The sequence below is a fragment of the Oryctolagus cuniculus genome, chromosome 6 (genome assembly GCF_051225735.1).
Source record: "Oryctolagus cuniculus isolate XC-2025 breed Fujian yellow rabbit chromosome 6, ASM5122573v1, whole genome shotgun sequence".
NCBI lineage: Eukaryota > Metazoa > Chordata > Mammalia > Lagomorpha > Leporidae > Oryctolagus > Oryctolagus cuniculus.
This window is the reverse complement of record NC_142872.1, coordinates 106,395,248-106,413,461: the sequence shown is the minus strand read 5'-3', so window position 1 is coordinate 106,413,461 and position 18,214 is coordinate 106,395,248. Positions and strand designations below refer to the sequence as shown.

The 18,214-nt window shown below is 47.4% G+C and overlaps 1 pseudogene; it reads left to right on the top strand.

The window, feature by feature from the left end:
- Positions 1 to 3,248: 3,248 nt before the first annotated feature.
- Positions 3,249 to 3,392, top strand: LOC149126253 (U2 spliceosomal RNA; annotated as a pseudogene).
- The last annotated feature ends 14,822 nt before the right edge of the window (positions 3,393 to 18,214 follow it).

Below are 18,214 nucleotides of genomic sequence, written 5' to 3'. Positions count from 1 at the left end.
CCCATCCATAGTAGGCCAAAAAGCACTTTCATGGAGCAGAGAGAGCACAGAGCTGGTCCGCAGAGCCTCGGGTTCCAGGCCCCACAAGCCTTCTGGGGACTGATTTCTCTCTGGTGGGGGGTTCCCAGCCATAGATGCTTTGGAGGGGAGAGGGGCTGCAGGCACCTCTGGCACAAGCTGAGGGCAACAGTCTGGTTAGATTCAAGGGTGGTGGGGGTTGGGGCCTGCCCAGCCCCACTGGCCTCTGGGCCCTTGGCAGGTGTCATTCACGGCTGGTGAGCTATGGGAGCCCTGAGCCAGAATCACCATGCTCCTGACCAGAGAAACGAGGCAGCTGCCTGCCATGAATGGACAGAGGGCAATGGGGGTGGGGGCTGGGGGAGCCAGTCCTCCTCTGCCTTCCTTTGCTAACTTGGGGCTTTGAGCAAGTTGGGATGTGGCTGTGATCCCCTGTCCCCTCTCTGCACACCAGGCCTTGCTGTTCTCTCCTTAGCCTTAGACCCAGCCTGCTGTTACAGGTGTGTGTGTGTCAACTTGGGGGGAAGAGGAGGTTTACAGTATGGTTATGTGGCCCTGAACGGGACCCCGGCCTCTTCACAAGCTGGATTCTGGGGCTTGAGGAACCGGGTGTTGGTTGTGGACCTGCAGAATCTTAGTCACTGATTGCATTTTCAAGGTTTTGATTTCCTAATTAAATAAATAAAATAAAAAACTTGGCTTCTCAGGAAGATAGATGAGAAGATAAAAGCTGTTTAGCAGTGCGTCCTACTCCAGTGATGTTGTCTGTATGCATGAGTGTATGTGTGAGTGTGCAGGTGTGTATGCATTGCAGGCAATTTTGAGAACCTGATTGAGTTTTCTTATTTTGCCTTCTGAATCCCTTGAAAGCAACGTGGTATCACCATGATACATTTGGTTAAGAAAATGGCTTCATCTTTCAAATTATGCTTGATTTTAATGCACAAATCAACACTCAATGGTTAGTTGGGGCCAAACAAGCAGATACTGGATCTCCACTCTCTTTACTCTCAGTTCCACGGCTGACACAAGGGCTCTGAGAGAAGCTGAGCAGGTTAGTGGCAATCTTTGAGTAGCAGCAGCGTGAGGGCTCCAGGTTCCATCAACCCTCTGCCAAGCTGCTACCTTGACCTCACCACAGTTGTCTAAATAACACTGCCTATGCCCTCCCCATCAAGCCAGAACTCCCAAAAAGAGGGTCCCTTTGCACTAGAGACTGTCTGAAAGAACTTGACCGAGAATTTGAGCCCCACCACCTTCCATCTTCTTGTTAAAATGACTTAACCAGTAAACGGCTGCTAATGAGGTCGTTTATCTGGTTTTATTGCCCTTAACTTTATTACCTGCCCAATATAATCTTGGCCCAAGCTTCCCCTGCTTGGAGGCGGGGTCAAGCTTTGTGTCTAGGGAAGTTTGGGAGAGGTTTTGCTCCCTTGGATGAGGGTTCTGAGCCACACCTACAGGCTGAAATGCTGGCCCCTCAAGCAAGCCTCAAGGAGAAGCCCTATGCCATTCTGCAGTCTCGTCTTCTGGGCTTGTGGAAACAGTAACAACCCAAGGAATGAAGGCTCAATGAATAACCAGAATAAAGGAGAGAACACCCAAGATGTGCTGGTCCACCGCACAAGCCCCTTAGAATCTTCACCATCCTGGATTATGCTGCAGCCTTGAGTCGGGGCTGAGCTGTAGCTGACGTCGCCCACAGAAGTGAGATCAAGAGGTTGGGCTGGGTGGTGAGGCAGGGGAGGAAGCAAGCAGTTGGAAAACAGAGGAAGTGACGTAGAGTGTTCAGCAGGGAAGGGCAGAGCATTCCCTTATCTGGCATTTGACATTGGAACCAATCTTGGCTATTTCACTTCTCTTTTTCTTTCCCTGCCCCATCCACAAACCAATGCATTTCTAGGCTTGTCCCCCAGGTCCCCAACTCCATCTTCACTGCCCATGTCCATAGGCAGTTGTCATTATCACCTCGAGATCTTGGTGTTCCTGCTCTTTCTAGAACTTTCCAGAATATTCTTCCCCAAATGTTCCATGAAATAAAACATTCATGGGTGCCAGTGCCTATGTGTTCACTTAATTTTATACTTTCTTTCTCAACTACTCATGGAAAATGTGTTTTTCTCTCCCTTCTTTGTTCACTTTCTGCTACTGATTTGACCACAGCCAGCTGCAGGCCAAGAAAACGTGGGTGGGCAGGTGCCAATCCCAGCTGCTGGAAGCCAGGAAGTCTGGGGGAGGGGGGCAGAGTGGAGGGGGCAGCATGAGGTGAGAGTCAAGAGGGAAGGAGGGCACAGCCCACAAACTTTATCAGAAAGTTTGTGAACCTGGTTTGCTTGTTTTTCAACTGTTGTGCTGAGAACATTTCTGAATATTCATTGTGAATAAGAACGATGTATGTTGCTCTTGCCATGTTCGCCTGGATACTAAGTGAAAACACTGGTGATAATCCATTGGCCATCTGATCATGTTTGCTGGTTTTTTTTTTTTTTCCTAAGGCTGTATGTATGTGAGTGTATGCTTTTGTATGCATATGAGTTTTTCTGGAAGGGGAGAAAGGAAATATTTGCAGTAATTACCTCCCAGGAATGAGCTGGGGGCGTGGCAGTTATACTTCTATTGTATGAGCATCTCTACTGTTTGAATTTGGTTTTTACTCTAGTGCTGTGGTGTCTTCATAATAAACACAGACTTTTTAAAAGAACTATTAATTTCCGCCGGCGCCGCGGCTCACTAGGCTAATCCTCCGCCTTGCGGCGCCAGCACACCGGGTTCTAGTCCCGGTCGGGGCGCCAGATTCTGTCCCGGTTGCCCCTCTTCCAGGCCAGCCCTCTGCTGTGGCCAGGGAGTGCAGTGGAGGATGGCCCAGGTGCTTGGGCCCTGCACCCCATGGGAGACCAGGAAAAGCACCTGGCTCCTGGCTCCTGCCTTCATATCAGCATGGTGCGCCGGCCTCAGCGCACCGGCCGCGGCGGCCATTGGAGGGTGAACCAATGGCAAAGGAAGACCTTTCTCTCTGTCTCTCTCTCTCACTGTTCACTCTGCCTGTCAAAAATAAATAAATAAATAAATAAATAAAATTTTAAAAAAAACTCTAAAAAAAAAAAGAACTATTAATTTCCGATCCCTCAGTGATCCATGGAGAACCATGAATAAGATACCCAATAGAAGCTGAGACTGAAAAATGCGATACAATTCCATCTTACCTAACAGGTTAAGCCATGTATAATAGTATCGCTTCTCGGCCTTTTGGCTAAGATCAAGTGTAGCAACGTATAATAGTGCCATTTTGAATACTTATTACGTGCAATACTAGTTACCCTTGCTTTGTGTAATGAGTTATTCGTGTACTTTCAGACTTGTCAAAACCAAATGATTTACGATTTTCCTGATGCAAATGAGGAAACCAGCTCAGAGGGGTAACATAATACGTAGAAGGTCACATGGCAAGTCGGTGAGAGGCTTGGGAGCTGAACACTTCAGAAGGCAAGGAAAACATTTACCTTGCCTGTGACTGAATCTGCCAGCAAAGTCTGATACTTGACAAGTGACACAAATGTATTTGCTGAATACATGAATAATATCTAAATACATGCCTTGAGTAAGGTGCTATGGTGCAGTGGGTTAAGCCACCACTTAGGACACCCACATCTCATGTTGGGGTGCCTGGAACTGAGTCCCACCTCTGCTTTTGATCTAGCTTCCGGCAAATGCACCTGGGAGATAGCAGGTCATGGCCCAAGTATTTGAGTCCCTGTCATGTGGGAGATCCAGATGGAATTCTCAGTTCCTGGCTTCTGCCTGGCACAGCCCTGGCTGTTGTAGCCATTTCGGGAGTGAACCACCAGATGGAAGATTGGAAAATTTCTCTCTTTCTCTCTCTCTGTAATTCTGCCTTAAATGAATAAAATAAACCTTTGAAAAATGTATTTTTTTAAAAAATGTCTTTTTAACAGGTTATTGGATGCAAAAAATATTTTGTGAAACTAACTAAAAATTGCCGGCACCGCGGCTCACTAGGCTAATCCTCCGCCTTGCGGCGCCGGCACACCAGGTTCTAGTCCCGGTCGGAGCGCCAGATTCTGTCCTGGTTGCCCCTCTTCCAGGCCAGCTCTCTGCTGTGGCCAGGGAGTGCAGTGGAGGATGGCCCAAGTGCTTGGGCCCTGCACCCCATGGGAGACCAGGAGAAGCACCTGGCTCCTGGCTCCTGCCATCGGATCAGCGCGCTGGCCGTGGCAGCCATTGGAGGGTGAACCAACGGCAAAGGAAGACCTTTCTCTCTGTCTCTCTCTCTCACTGTCCACTCTGCCTGTCAAAAAAAAAAAAAAAAGAAACTAACTAAAAATGGACCACAGACCTAAATGTAAAAAGCTAAGATGATAAAACTTTTAGAAAAAACCATAGGAAATAAATCTTTGTGAACTAGAGCTGGACACAACTTATTGATAAATTGGATATTGATAAAAATTGGACTTCAGCAACATTTTAAACTTTCATGTTTTGAAAGACAAGCCCCAGATGGTGAGAAAATTTGTAAGTCATATATCTGATAAAGAGCTTTGTAGCCATTATACAGAACTCCTGTGGTTCAATGAAAGTGAGACAAGTCATCCAATTAAAAATGGGCAAGGGTGGGCATTTGCTGCATCACTTAATCCACCACGTGGGGCACCCGCATCTCACGCTGGAGTGCCTGGTTGGTGTCCTAGCTGCTCTGCTGCCCATCCCACTGCCTGCTGACACTGGCTCTGAGAAGACAGCAGGAGACGCCTCAGGTATCTGTGTTCCTCTGGCATAGACTGAGTACCTCTAGTTTCAGCATGGCCCAGTTCTGGTGCTGTGCGCATTTGGGGAGTTATCCAGCATATGCAAGACCTCTGTCTCTCTGCTTTTCAAATAGAGCGTGGGGGGGGGGGTAGTAAAAGATGGACCCATTCATTTCACTAATAAAGGTATATGAATGGCTTAATGAGCACAGGAAAAGATGCTTTACATCATTAGTCATTAGGGAAAAGCAAATTAACAACACATGCTACACCACTTACCACTCACTAGAATGGCTATAATTTAAAAGTCAAACCAAAAACAGCTGTTTGGCACAGTGGTTACAAATACCATTTCAGACACCTGCCTCTCATAGGGAGTGCCTGGACTCAAGTTACCCCTCTGCTTCTGCTTCTGGCTTCCTGCTAATGTGCCCCCTACACTGGCTTAAGTACTTGGGTCCCTCCCACCCATGTGGGAGATCCAGACTGAACTTCTGGCTCCTGGCTCCTAGCTTTCTAGGCCTGGCTGTTCCGAGTATCTGGGGAATGAACCAGCAGATGGACGATAACTCTGTGTGTGTGTGTGTGTGTGTGTGTGTGTGTATTTGTCATTCAAAAGAAAAAAAAAGTCAGATCATAGCATAAATTGTCAAGGTTGTGCGGAAAAAGGCACATACATTGTTGTGGTTTCCTATTATTGGTGGAAATATAAAATGGTGCAGTCACCTTGAAAACTACCTTAAAATGCTACTAAAAAATTTACCTTGTGATCCAGAAATTCCATTCCTAGGTATTTATTCAAGGGAAATTAAAAGACAATCACACAAAGACTTTCATATGAATGTTCACAGCAGCATTATTCACAATAACCAAAAAAGTGAGAAGGATCCCAATGCCCACAGTTTGGCGAATAGATTGCTTTAAATGAATTCCACACACCGAAATACCATTTAGCAATAAAGAGAATGGAATGTTGACACTTGCAACATGGATTAACCTCAAACACATTGCAAACACAAAACAGCCAGTTACTAAAGCATGCTTCCTTTTGTCTGAAATGTTCAGAAGAGTCAAAGCCACAGACCCTCCTATCCTGGGACTTAGGGTAGGAAGGAGATCTGTGTTCCTGGGGTGAGGCACTGATCTGAAACTGGATAAATTAATTCTAAAATAAGTGAATTGTGTATTTAAAACTAGGAATGCTGTGTGCTATTGGACCTCACTAAAAGCATTAAGAAAAAGTGTCAGGGGCTTTGGGGCAAGACACCACAGTGAGTTCACTCTCAAACCAAACCTCCCTCAAGACCAAATCCAAACATAAAAAGTGAAAATCAAAAAAGTTCCTTTGGGCAGAGTTACAGAGAAAGGGAGAGACAGAAAGAGATTTTCCATCCACTGGTTCACTCCTCAAATGGTGCAATGGTAAGAGCTGAGCCGATTCGAAGCCAAGAGCCCAGGAGTTTCTTCTGGGTCTCCCTCGCAGGTGCAGAGCCCAAGCACTTGGGCCATCTTCCACTGTTTTCCAAGGTCATAGCAGAGAGCTGGATCAGAAATGGAGCAGCCAGGACTCGAACCGGCACCCACATGGGATGCTGGTGCTACAGGAAGAAGCATAACCTACTGTGCCACAGTGCCAGCCCCAAAAAGTTGCTTCATAAAAAAAACTTTTTGTTTCACTTACTCTATGTCTTAGCCCTGTCTTAGTTTGAAATATTTTACTAAGGAGAACCCAGTTAGAATGTCAAGAGAGGCCTTACATTTACAAAGAGAACTTTATGTTTGGTGGGCAGAGGTGAGATGGTTGATGAATGGACACTGTTTACCTTCTCGGATTTGTTCCTTTTCCCTGCAAGTGAGCCGCCCTTTCTGCCTTGCTGCTTGGTCTCTGGTCCGTCTTTCTATTGTCCACCCTAACGCTGTGATCTTCTGCTTCACCCCTGTACACGGAAACCAACTCTCTCCTGTTTGGCCCCAGCCTCCCCTCCCTTTCTTCTCTCCCAGCCTCTTCATGTCATCCTAGTCCTCCTTTCTGAGACCAGAAATAGAGATAAAGACCCTTCATGGTTCTCTGTGGCACCCTGGCCGGTGGAAGGTGTTGGAATGTGACTTCAGCACATTCCACGAAGCCCGAACCGTGAGGGAAGAATGAGCCCTTACACAATTAGGGGGAGTGTTTTATGGCCTGTTATTGTTACTCTGACATTGTCAGACTTTTCGAAGAAACAGAGGATTAATTATTTACAACATTGCCACGAAACTTTCCCTAAAAGACTTTCACACCTCTGAGAGACATGGAGCCTAACAAGCCCAACATTTCAAGGAAATAAAAAAAGAGAGAGAGAGAGAGAGAGAGAGAGAGAGAGAGAGAGAGAGAGAGAAACTATCTTCTATTTTAATTCTCATTTATCTCAATTATCCTAACGTTAGAGGAAAGGAAAGTGGAGTGAGAGCGATCTATTGGAACTTCCTAGCCACCACCAGAGATCTAAATGAAGAATAAGCTTATTTTAAAGTCTGGTGGCTTTTGCAGCCTATAGGGGGACTTTCTTGAATAATCACAGATCTGCATTCCCATAACCGCAGTGTGAAAAGCACATTCCACCAGGACAGAGATTCTAATCGCTGGTGGTAATTACTTGAAACCCTGAGTCATTAGATGCTATTATTTGTCTGAAATATAACCAGAAGAAAAATAAACACCAGGGAGGAGAGCTACCAGGACTACAACAGACCCCAGCCACCGGTGCTTGCAGCCCACAGGACAAGTCAGTGTTGCAAAATGGATTTCATTAACGTTTAGGTAACTTAGTAATATTTTAGGTAACTCTTTAGCTATTTAACCAGCAAGCAATCTTTGTCCCTTTATTTAACCGGATATGAGTCCAAAATTCTTTTCACCAGTGTTTTTGGACACACTTTTTTTTCCCCCAGCAACAGTGATCACACTGTTAACGTTTAATGGGAAGTCACTCAAGCAAGAGTGGCCGGCCAGAGCCCCAGTCCGCCATCACTCCCAGGTTCCGGAAGCCAAAGCTACCTCCAGTGCCCTCCCAGCAACTTCCGAGCCTTCATCAACCTAAGGAGCCTCTTCACCTCCTATGTCTCCTTCATCACCTTGAACTCTGAACACTCAGACCCTTGATGCGTCCTTGACGCCTCTGCCCTCGGACAGCACACGCATCCCTCTGTTCTGCCTTCTTCCCCAGGCTTTCTGACAATCCGAGTGACCACATCCTTCCTAGCCACCCCCACCCTGGACAACATCCGCTGAAGTCCTGGGGTTCCCCGTGGGAACAGCACTCATCCTTCTGTCTAGCCCAGCCTTCCTCTCTGCCACCCTCTGTTCCAGGCAGTTGCCTCCTAACCAGCCTTCAGCCTCACTCCCATCCAGTGGACACAGAAAGACCAGGTCACTCTTGTCCAGCGGGGCTCTGCCCATTTTATTCCTCACCTTAAAACTCTGCTTGGAGTCTCTCTGCTGCTGGTGAGTGACCAGGACACCCTCCGGTGTTGGACATCCAAAGCCTCTGGGCTCCCCGACACACCCTGTTTTGTTCTAGGCTACCTCACCGTGGCATGTACATATCCAGTCAAGGTGGGCCACACACCCTCTCCTGAGCAGGCCCCCGTGCATGTCCACACCCTGACCTTGGCTTCCTACTCCACACAAGGTGGCTCTATCAACTGCCTCTCCCTGCATTGAAGGCCTTTACCCAGGCTACATTGCAGACAAGACTTCTTCAACAAGGAGAGAATTCTAACCTCCCCAGGTTCTATTAGCAAGGTGCCACTTCAAAGGCACTTAACATAGTTTCCATCCTTAAAGCCATACATCTCCCCCCCACCGACAGACCGAAATCTCCAGGAGGGCAGGCACCAATAAAATGTTGTAGAAAGAATACGGATATTAATACAGAAGGTTTTATAATTTTATTTTAGGTGGTTTTTTTTAAATTTTATTTTAGAGAGAGAGAGAGAGAGAGAGTCTTCCGTCTGCTGGTTCACTTACAGATGCCTGCAGCGGCTGAGGCTGGGCCAGACTGAAGCTGATCTCACCTGCGGGGCAGAGATCCAAGGACTTAGCCGTCGTCTGCTGCTCCTAGGATGCACATTAGCAGAAAGCCGGAACCAGGAGCAGTGAGTGCCAGGACTCAGACCCAGGCCCCCCATATGGGATGTGGGGGTTCCCAGTGGCAGCTGAACCACTATGCCAAATGTCCACCCCAGTGCCAGCAGATTTGAATCCTTACACTGCTACTTACTAGTTGAGTTCCCCAGGGAAGTTACATAAACTTTCTGAGTGTTTTCTTACCTGTAAAATGGGGATACTAAGTAATATTAGCATTAGCCTTTAGTAAGAAGTCAATGATTAAAATACTTTGGACAATATACACTCAAGGTATGTTTTGCAGGGGGCCAGTGTTGTGGCACAGTAGGTAAACCCACTGCCTGCCAGGCCAGTACCCCATACGGGTGCCGGTTTGAGTCACTGCTCTTCCACTTCTGATCCAGTTCCCTGCTAATGTGCCTAGGAAAGCAGAAAAAGATGGTCCAATTGCTTGGGCCCTTGAGCCCACATGGGAGACCCAGATGAAGCTCCTGGCTCCTGGCCATTGCACCATTAGGAGAGTGCACTAGCTGATGGAAAATCCCTCTATGTCTCTCTCTCTCTCTCTCTGTAACTGTCTATCAAATAAATAAATAAATCTTATATATATATATCTTTTCCAAAAAACACTTGTTTACTTTGCCACTTTTCTTCTCTTTAAATATGTAACGCTACAATGCCTCTTACATAATAAGTGCTCAACTGAAATAAAAAGCAATAGGATTTATTTGTACAAATGTACTTCAAAAACTTCATGGAAAGTGGAATTACAAGATAAGTTTCTTAGTGTATGAAAATTTTTATATCCATGCACAGAGGGGATATTGTGGGAAAAAACACATGAATTTCAAAATTTTGACCCAGATTAAGCTTTTGGATTTTTGAAGCAGAGAAAGAGAGCTTCCATATTCCAGTTCAGTCTTCCAGTGTGCAGAGTGGTTCCAGGCTGTGCCTGGGGCAGAATCTGGGATCCAGAAATTCAATCCAGGGCTCCCAACTGGATGTCAGGAACCCAATTACTTGAGCTATCATTACTGCCTCCCAGGGTCTGCAAGGCAGTAAGCTGGAACCAAGAGCCAGAGCCAGGTGTTGAACCCAGGCATTCTGATGTGAGAAGTAGGCATCCCCAAGCCAAACACCTGCCCCCTATTTCACAAGTTTATTGAGTGCACTTCGTAGCCATTGACTTAGAGTGGTTAAGTGACACCTGCCACTATATTGACTACATTGGGTGATAACGTATTTGCACGCATGTCCTTTTCCTTATATGCATTCAGTTTTCCTTTAGACTCCATCAGAATTTGAAAGGGAAGAAGGACAGAAGGGGACCCAAAAAGAATCAATGAAGGGGCTCTTGAACTTGAGTAGGAAGAATCACCTGGAAGCCTCGCTGATTATGCAGGGGATGCAACAGTGAACACCGGAAATTGTTGAAGAGTTCAGGAAAGTGGTTAGAATCACACTCTGTAAGTGGTGGTTGAAATGATGAGGGGCAAAAAGAAGACCATCCAAAACAGAGAATAGAAAGAGTGTCAGCAAGGTAGCAGAAGAAATGAAACCACTTCGAGAGTGGAAGCCACAGAGAAATCCCACGAGTGGGCAACAGTCCCGAAAATCTGGGCCTCACTCCTGAAACTTAAGATTCTAAAAGTTGGACGTGGAACCCACAAACCAACACTTTTCCCAATGTAATGAATTTGATGTTGATCCACTTTGAAAAACACTTGTACAAATAAGCAAAACCCCTAAACAACAAAATGCTCAACATAACTTTGTTACTAAATTTCTCTTTTATATTTCTGATATTGACCTTATCACATGAGAGACAAGACATTATCTTCCATTGCGTGCTAACTTAGACTTAGCTAGCACTAAGTAATTCAATTATCTTAATTAAATTAAATTTAAATTAATAGCAGGATGATTTTAACTTCCCCATTCCCATTCCCCTGCACAATTCGACACACGGTTCCACCAGTCCAGAATGAATTTTATTTCAACGGAGGTGGGAAGAGCAATTGTCTTCAACCATGTACAACCGTCAGAAATTTGATGAGACACCATCTTGTAATGCCAGCTACCTTCGCAGGACAAGGCATAAAGCCTGCCATAGGATGCATGGATCTGGCAGCAGTTAAAACGCTGCTTGTGATGTCTGAATATCATATGGCAACGCTTGGTTTTGAGTGCTGGCTCTGCTCCCAATTCCAGCTTGCTGCTGTCGCGCACCCTGACCCGGATTCGGTTCCTGGCTCTTGGCTTTGGTCTGGCCCAGCCCTTGGTGTTGTAGGCATTTGGTGGAATGAACCAGTCTCTTCCTTTCAAATAAATGAATAAGTAGTTTTAAAAAAGTAAAGTTTTAGATGGTAAATACCTCAGGAAAGGGAGGGTGAGGGAGCAGAAATGAATTTCTGATCTATGCAGAATGTAGTGGCCAAGAGATGACTTCATTCATCCATTTGTTCTACAAACACTATACAACACCTCTTAGAGAGCAGGCCTCATTAGACAAGAGACACTGACATGAATAAAATACAGCCTCTGACCTCGTGGAGTTTTCACTGTACTACAAGCCGACCATTCCCCCAAACATTTACTTATTTATTTATTTGTAAAGATTTGTTTATTTGAAAAGCAAAGTTACAGACAGAGAGAGGCAGAGGCAGACAAAGAGGTCTTCCATCTGCTGGTTCACTCCCCAAACGGCTGCAACAGCCGGAGCTCAGCCAAGCTGAAGCCAGGAGCCAGGAGTTTCCTCTGGGTCTCCAATGTGGGTGCAGGGGCCCAAGCACTTGGGCCATCTTCCACTGCTTTCCCAGGCCATAGCAGAGAGCCATATGGGATGCCAGTGCTGCAAATGGAGGCATAACCTACCGTGCCACAGTGCCGGCCCCTTTAATTTTTTTGTTTTAATGTTTTATTTTTTTCCAAACACTTGTTGAGTGTACTCTGCCTGTGGGGTGCCAAGGCAGGCATCGACGGAGAGTGTTAGGTGAGGCACCCCCTCTGGAAGTGCTGACAAGCAGTTACACAAAAGGGACTCACCGCTCCGCAACTGCTAAGCCCTCTGCTAGTTCTTCAGATGCAGAGATTAACAAGGACTGGACCTGAAGCCATAGCGTTTACAATTTGAAGGTACAGAGATATATTTGAACAAGTAATTCCAATATAATTCAGAGAAATCCTTAGCAAGATTCTGTACCAAAGGATGGTGAGAGACGAGATGAAACTGAAATTAAAAAAAAAAATAGGTTGGTGCCAGATGGTGGAGGCATTGAATGCCAGTGAGGGGCTTGCCTTCACTCTGTAGCCCGTGTCCCTGGAAGTCTTTCAGTGAAAGAGGCAAGCCTGGGCTTGTGCTCTAGAAAGTTCTAGAGGCCAATTAAGAAGTTCGTGTAGGGGTGGGCATTTAACCTAGTGGTTAAGATGCCCTCGTGGGAGACCTGGATGGAGTTCCTGGTTCCTGGCTTCAGCCCAGCCCATTTAGGGAGTGAACCAGTGGATGGAGGGGATCTCTCTCTCTCTCTCTCTCTCTCTCTCTCTCTCCTTGTAACTCTGCCTTTCAAACAAGTGATCAGGAGTTTAAGAGCAAAGCCAAAGATGGATGCTAAGATCATAGCCAATATGAAATCACTGAAATTTTGGGGAGAAAAACATCAATGTTTTTGGTGGGTGGCTAGGGTAAAAGTAATCAACGGAAGGCCAGGACGAGTCTGCTGCTAAAGCAGCAGTGGAACAAGCAGGAAGGGGCCAAGGAACCCTGCAGACACTGCTTGGGATGCCCACGTGCCATTAGCAGAATGTTTGGCTTTGAGTCCGTGCTCTGCTTCCAGTTTGAGCTTCCTGCTCATGCACATTCTGAGAGGCAGCAGGTGCCGGTTCACACATGTGGCTCCTCGCCACCCACGAGGCAGGCCTGGATTTAATTCTTGGCTTCCGGCTTCAGACTGGCCTAGACCCAGCTGCTGCAAGCATTTGGAGAGTGAACCAGCTGATGCAAGATCTCTTTCTATTTGTCTCTGCCTGAGTTTCAGATATACATACACACACACACAAGTAGCATGAAGAATAGTTGCCAGATAAAGTAAGTGGTCCAAGTAAGATCAAGTTCAAAAAGGCTTATCTCCAATGATCTCATCTCTGTTGTGATTCAAATGCTATCCAAATGCAGATGACTGCTAGGCTAAATCTCCCTACAGATCTGTCCTCCAAATTTAACCCGTTCATTCATCCATGAGGACAAAGTGCATTGACAGCCTTTCCCTCTGCTGGCCACTCTGCGAGAGGAGACAGTGTCCCCAATTGCACAGAGGTCCCAACACAGAGATGTACCCGAGGATACCAGCAGGAGCGATAGGCGCTCAGGGACCCAAGAGCAGAGGCTTGTGGCGTGAAGGGAAACCTCCTACACGGGGTGACAGCTGGGACACAGAGGAGGAGCAAGGGGGAAACAAAGAGGAGGAGGCTGGGAGTTGGGAAGTATGGACATAAGAGGTGGCCAGTGTTTAGTGCAGGTGAGAGGAACAAGATATGTGTATCACACACGGCCAGATGATAGAATACTTCTAATTTAAGGAATCATAATCACTTGTTATAGCAGCTACCACTCATGTGATACTTATGGTCTAAGCACTGACCTACAATAACTCATAGTGAAAATAGTCCTTGGAAGGAAGTACTATTAGAACCCCCATTTTCCAAATGGTAACTGTGATTCTCAACAAGGTCTGAGCAGGCAGCTGAGATGAGCAGGACGTCCCTACAGACACCCCACGCTCAGCAGAGACAAGAGGGAGTCATCATTATCTCCTTACAGCCTCCAAACAGCCTACGCTGTTTGTCTCAGCTCCAGGCATTCTCATTCCCCCAACACTAGACTAGAAACTAGGGAGTGCCCCTGGGTGACCACTCCCAACCCCCACCCACTCAGCATCTTGAGGGTCACCAGCTACGGTTCCTCCAGCCTTTGGTTCTCTTCTCTCAGGGGCAGGAGGTCCCCCACCACCACCCATGTAGACCTTGCCACCACCTCCTCTGTGCTCCCCCTGCCCTCCTCCAGGCTTGAAGCCTCCTTTAAATCTGCCTCTCCAGCCGGCGCTGCGGCCTAATAAGGCTAAGCCTTCACCTGCTGTGCCTCCATCCCATATGGGTGCCAGTTCGAGTCCCGGCTCCTCCACTTCTGATCCAGCTTCCTGCTAATAGCCTGGGAAAGCAGTGGAAGATGGGCCCAAGTATTTGGGCCATATGGGAGACCCGGAAGACCTGGAAGAAGCTCCTGGCTTCTGCGGCCATTTCCCCAAATGAAAACAAACAAACAAAAAATGAACCTGTGGATGGAAGATGGCTCTTTCTATCTCTCCCTCTCTGTTAGAAACTCTGCCTCTCTAATAAATAAATAAATAAATAAATAAATAAACATTTTTAAAAACTCTGTCTCTGTATGGGTGGACAGTTAGTGCAGTGGTTAAGTCACTGCTTGGGATGCCCAGATCCTGTATCAGGGTGCTTGGTGCAATTTCTAGCTCCTCCACTTCTGATCCTGCTTCCTGCCAATGCTCCCAGGAGGCAGCAGGTGATGGTCCAAGTACTTGGGTCCCTGTGACCCACAAGAGAGACCCAGATTGAGTTTGTGGCTCTGGTTTATAGCCCAGCTATAAGGAGCCTTTGGAGAATGAACCAGCAAATGGAAGATCTCTCTCTCTCTCTCTCTCTCTCTCTCTCTCTCTCACTTCTCTCATTTCCCTTTCTGAGTCCTTTCAATAAAAGGAACATAAATAAAACTGTAAAGTCTTCTTACTAAATCCATGTTTCTCTAGGGGTCGGCACCGTGGCTCACTTGGCTAATCCTCTGCCTTCGGCACCGGCATCCCATATGGGTGCCAGGTTCTAGTCCCGGTTGCTCTTCTTCCAGTCCAGCTCTCTGCTGTGGCCTGGGAGGGCAGTGGAGGATGGCCCAAGTGCTTGAGCCCCTGCACCCACATGGGAGACTAGGAAGAAGCACCCAGCTCCTGGTTTTGGATCGGTGCAGTGCTGGCTGTAGTGGCCATTTGGGGGGTGAACCAATGGAAGGAAGACCTTTCTCTCTGTCTCTCTGTCACTGTCTAACTCTATCTGTCAAATAAATAAATAAATAAAATCCATGTTTCTCTAAAATGCAAACATGACCACTAAGGCCTGGATGTGAGATACGCCAAGGTTTGCTGTAGCCCGAGTGTGTCTGCAGCCAAGGTACCCTTGCCATTTCCAGTGGCAGGGACACACCTCTGGGAGAGGTGTCAACAGCAGAGAGAGACGGGTACTCGGGTTGTGCCAGGCTCTGCTTGCAGCCCTTGACACAAGCAACTCAGTTCTCACCAGCAATCACACAGTACAAAAGTGAGGAATGCAAATATTAGATCACTTGTCAGAGGATAGTTAGGCAACAGGGCTGGGATGAGCCAGGTGACACCAAGCTATGCACCCCCCCTTTTTTTTATTTGGGGCCGACACTGTGCACAGTAGGTTAATTCTCTGCCTGTGGTGCCAGCATCCTATATGGGCACCGGTTCTAGTCCAGCTGCTCCTCTTCCGATCCAGCTCTCTGCTATGGCCTGGGAAAGCAGTAGAAGATGGCCCAAGTGCTTGGACCCCTGCACCCACATGGGAGACCAAGAAGAAGCTCCTGGCTCCTGACTTTGGATCAGCACAACTCCGGCCGTTGCAGCCGTTTGGGGAGTGAATCAAGGGAAGGAAGACCTTTCTCTCTGTCTCTCCCTCTCACTGTCTGTAACTCTACCTCTCAAATAAATAATTAAATAAATCTTTTTTTAAAAAATTCATTTATTTATTTGAAAGGCAGAGTTACAGAGAGACAGAAGCAAAGAGAGAGGTCTTTCATCTGCTGGTTCACTCCCCAGATGGCTGCAACGGCCAGAGCTGAGCCAGGAGCTTCTTCCCGGTCTCACACACAGGTGCAGGGGCCCAAGGACTTGAACCATCTTCTGCTGCTTTCTCAGGCCACAGCAAAGAGCTGGATCTGAAGTGGAGCAGCCGGGACTCAAACCGGCACCCATACGGGATGCCGGCACTGCGGCCAGCGGGTTTACCCACTATGCCACAGCACCAGCCCCCGAGCTGTGCACCCTTAACCTCCACTCTAACCTGAGGAGGGCAAGGAAAAGCAGGTCCCATGAGATTTGGGAAGAATCAGCAGGAGAGAACACCCTACTGTAAATTTGCAATCCTCCACCTGCCCTTACACCCTTGAAGACCCACAGCGTTGCAAATGTAGCTGCTGGGCTTGGCTCTGCCTCTCCAGGGTGAGACTGATTTCTCTAACCGCCTAGGGTTTTCCCTCCTCTGCTCAGTTGCACAACTGTTGCATCGCTGTTGTAACTCTCCCTTTTTTCCCCCTCTTGAACTGAAAGGGCCTAAATTAGTTCCATTCATTTATAAACGAGTGTTTATTTAGCCCAGGAGCTGGGACAAATACACTAGGTAGACTGTCTTCAAAGATGCCCCCCCCCTTTACTTGTACACTGAGATGAGTCCCCAGGAAATATGACTTTGCACAGCCCCTGGGGCACTCCATGTGTGTGTGAATGTGTGTCTGCATCTCTAAACCGAGCCGTTCTTCCTCCTTACATCCCAAAGTCTAATGGGATGGCCTCGTGGTGGAAATGTGTTCCAATTATTTTAGCATACCTAATGTCCAATTTTTTAATGATTACTTTTTTTATTTTTAAAATTTATGTATTTGAGAGAGAAAGAACGAGAGAGAAAATGGGAGACAGAGAGATTTTTCCATCAGCTGGTTCACTCCCCAAGTGGCCTGGGCTGAGCCAGGCCAAAGCCAAGTGCCTGGAACTTCACCCAGGTTTTTCACATGGGTGCCAGGGGCTGCAGTACTTGGGCCTTCTTCCCTTGCCTTTCCCAGGCGCATTAGCAGGGAGTTGGGTCAGAAGTGCAGGAGCCGGGACTTGAACTGGCGCCCATACGGAATGCTGGCACTGCAGGTGCCACCCTCACCACGATGCCCGTGGTCTACCCGTGATAATAATGAGTCTGGTATCCTCCTGCCCCCTCCCCACGCATGATCTCATTTCATGCTCACGAGTGTATGAAGTAGGTATTATTGTGCTGTCTCCATGTTCAAAGAAGAAACTGAGTTTCAAAAAGGTTTTGACTTCAACTCAGACGCCTGCTCGGCGTGGAGCTCCACGTGTCCCTTGGGCTCTAATCAGACATATTATTGACCTTGATTTGGACATAACCGGAAACTCCCCCACTGCTGCTAAACTCTCTGTGTATCTCTCTGGCACTTTGCGTGCTCTTCCCAAGAAAAAAAAAAAAAAAGCTTGTAGGCCTTTGTCATTAGAACTGCGATTCCCCAGGGAAGTCAGGACTGATGGGACTTAGCCTGCGTTCAGGCCCCTACACAAGGTTTCCAAGGGGAGATCCTTGCATTCCGATTATGGGAAGGGGAAAGTAAAACTCTCCCTCTTATTTTGGGGACATTTAAATTTCAATGATAAAGACAGCTTTTGTTTTGTGAACTGCTTCATTTGTCCCGAGCCCTTCAAGGGAAGAAACCCCTTTTCCACCTTCCCTGCCTCCCCAAGACTGGATTTAGATAAGCCTGCAGCCCAAACCACCCTGTGGATCGCAGAACAATTGGCCTTCAGGCGGGGCTGGAAGAAAGGCTTTGAATTCTTAGGGTCACCTGAGTGCCTCCCTCTGCTCTCCCTGGAGGGGTTTCTCTCCCTCTCTCCCCACCCTCATTTATCTATGGAAAGGTGCTTTAGAGAGAGTTTGCCGACTCCCCAGCCCTACTTCAGTCCCCACCCCTCCCACCCACACCCCCTGCACCCTGGAGGGTCCCCGCTAGGCCCAATCCCCATCGGGCCAGGGTGGGGTGACCCTCCTGTCCCCTTCCAGGAAACTCCAGGAGTCTCTCACCTACCGCTCTTGATATCATTCTTTTGCAACAAGAAAGCTCAGCCCCTGACTTTGCTCCTGGTGTCCCCTACCCCCCATCCCCTACCCTGCCCCCACTCTTCCCTGCTTGCTCCGTGCCACTTGCTCAGGGTCACTAAGCAGCCAAGTACACCTTCACACACTTTCCACACCTCAAAGAGACCCAAAGTAAAGTTTTTGATTTTTTAAAGAGATTTATTTATTTACTTATTTGAAAGTCAGAATTACAGAGGGAGAGAGAGAGAGAGAGAATCTTCCATTCACTGGTTCACTCCCCAAATGGCCACAACAGCCAGAGCTGGGCCAGGCTGAAGCCAGGAGCCAGGAGCTCCAGGTCTCCCACATGGGTGCAGGGGCCCAAGGACTTGTG